At 32.4% G+C, this 2,760-nt stretch overlaps 1 long non-coding RNA gene across 1 annotated transcript; it reads left to right on the top strand.

Moving 5' to 3' along the window:
- Window positions 1-206: 206 nt before the first annotated feature.
- On the top strand, window positions 207-2,284 carry LOC148766457 (uncharacterized). Its single transcript, XR_016034837.1, has 3 exons — window positions 207-667; window positions 1,500-1,619; window positions 2,089-2,284. It is a non-coding gene; the product is annotated as an uncharacterized LOC148766457 (long non-coding RNA).
- The last annotated feature ends 476 nt before the right edge of the window (window positions 2,285-2,760 follow it).

The following is a 2,760-nucleotide window of genomic DNA, read 5'->3' as shown; positions in this document are numbered from 1 at the left end:
AGTCCAAATTTTCGGTACCAAGTAGAAAATCTCGTTACGATAGTGAACAATTGTTACAAAAGACTGTTGTTCTAGTGACAAAGTAAAACATAGTTACCAATAGTATAATAATGTTACAAAAGGTGTTATTCTGTCGTGAGAAGTTTCAATGTTCGTTACAAATATTAAAGTTGTTCAATGGCCCAATCCATTTTAATATTCTCCATAGTACTCGATGTGGAACAGAACATAAACGAAGAAAAACTGGGCTAGGGTTTTCAATTTTTTCACATCGTCCATATTTGCAATTTCCACCACCGCATACCATGTTAGCATAATCATGTCCATCATCGACGGCAGCGGCTAAGACGATTTTGTGAAGCAGCGGCGGCGGCGCTTGGACAAAGTGGAAGCGGCGGCGCTTGGGCAAAGGGGAAACGGCGATGACGTTTGGGGTAAAGAAGCCGCAGCGGAGTCACTTCTGCAAAAGAGCATCAGCGACGATGCTTGAGCGACGGAGCGGCAACGACAACGCTTGGGCGAAGGGGCATCATCGATTGGGCGAAGAGGCATCATCAATTGGGCAAAACGACATCGAAAAATAGGCGAAACAACAATAACAATTGGGCAAAACGACATCGGAAATTGGGCAAAACAACAACACCGATTGGGCAAGTGGTGATTTAAGGTATAACTAGTTGTTTATTCTTTTGCAAATTTTCAGTTAATCCTAAAGCTAAATTTCAAATTTCATTTTATTTTCCCTATTAATTATTGATTTGAAAATTTCAAAGATCTAGGTTTTAATGTGTTCCAAGACTTGGTTTCATATTTTGTTTAGGGTGAGGTGAAAAAATACTTGTTATGGTGATACTTTGGTGTACTTGATTCTCATCATGTTCTTGGCATGGTGTATATTAAGATGAAATGCTGGACAAATATGTAACACTAGCTAGTTGAAGTACTTCTCGTTCCAATTTATATGTAGACAATTAGGTGTATGTTTATCTACAAATTCTTGTAACTAGTATATAGTGTTCAGTGCTAACAATATTGTAGCAACGGTTCACATAGTGCTTATAATATGTATGCCTTCTGTTTTGATTAGTAGAACATGGTTTGAATGATAATGGATCTAAATTTATATCTTCTAGGCTCTTTTTTAGACTCATATGTGAAACTTGCTATGTATGTCATATCTTACTCTAAGTGGGAATTAAGAACTTAAAATTTGAACTGCCTTGTGCTACTATATTTCTTGTAAAAATAGTAAAAATTTGCAATAGTGGTTTTCTTTGGGTTGGATGAATATGTTAACTTCTTCTTAATTGTTAGTGTCAAGCTTAGAGTTGATATCTTGACGAAATGATTTTTGATTTTCAAAAGACGACGCTGCTTATGATATGATTTTGTAGTATCTCCTCTTGATTTTCATAACACCTCTTTTCTTGATATGTAAACTTCTTTTCGTAGTATCTCCTCTTGACTATCTTTTTTTTTTTCTTTTTTTTATTCTTCAGCTATTGCTCGATCTGTGGAACATTGGTCCAAAAATAATGAAGTCATGAAAATCGCCAATGATCTTATGAAGTCTCCCAAAAACAGCTGTCACGCAAGAATTCAGTAAAGAAATGACCAAGGTAATGTTGCTTGGTACAATATGGATTCTTTTACTTGTGTCAAAGAAAAAAAAAGACTCATGCTTTGAATTAATTTGTACCTTCTTTTAATAATTTTGCTTGTTTGTTTAGTTATAGAGAGGATCTCCTCTCATTAGAAACAATAATAGGATAATGTATGTGTTATCTCTGCACTATTTTGAATGCATGCATTAAAGCTCAAATGAATGATGTCGAGACTTGAAGTATTAGCTAAAATTATTATTACCTATTTATTGGTTGCTCAAATCTCATCCTCTCAATTCTTTGTAAAGTATAAAGACACATTTATATCTTATGAGGTCAATTAGCCAACTGTAACTCAATAACAGATAATCTTGAATATTTCTATGCATAAACCATATTTAATCAATATAGTTCAAATTATTCTTGTTTGTTATTTGTATAATTTTTACAAGTCATATAATACAAGTTAAACTTATAAATGCAGGTCTTCGATGTAAAGACAATGGTGGATGGCGCAATAAAGTTTCATAAATTAACTTGTATTTAGACGAATCAATATTTGTAAGTTATTAACAATATTTTTCTGTAACATAAATGATTATCTCTAGTCTTGATTGAGATTGTTAAGTGTAATGTTACCTAGTAGTTTTTGACTAAGTACAGGATATCTTCTTATTTTGGAGTTTATTTTATATATATATATATATATATATATATATATATATATATATATATTTATATATATTAAAAAAAATATTATGAGTATTGGTGAGGATCTTCGTTGTCATAATAGGTTTTTGTAACAAACATTTTTATTAGTAGTATATATTTAATAATTGACTTTTCGTAACGAATCAGCTTTTGGTAACGAAAGAAAATAGTTCTAATGACGATATATTTGTTACAGTAAACTAGGATTTTGTAACAATTTATCATTTGTTACCAATGTATTCGTAACGACCGATAAAAACTTGTCACCTAAACTTTTAGCGTCGGGCTTTAGACGACAACATAACGTAACGAATATTGTCGTTTCAAAAACTTTTAGTAACAAAAATGACACTTATTGTAACGAAGTTTGTCCTCGCGCAAAGTAAGTTTTTATGTAGTGCGAGCACTAGACATTCGTCTCTCGAAAAGAAACGAAGAGAAAGGT

Source organism: Erythranthe guttata, chromosome 12 (assembly GCF_056151865.1).
Source record: "Erythranthe guttata isolate IM_541 chromosome 12, IM_541, whole genome shotgun sequence".
NCBI classification, from domain to species: domain Eukaryota; kingdom Viridiplantae; phylum Streptophyta; class Magnoliopsida; order Lamiales; family Phrymaceae; genus Erythranthe; species Erythranthe guttata.
The sequence above is the reverse complement of the archived record's forward strand: the minus strand, read 5'-3'. Positions and strand labels throughout refer to the sequence as shown.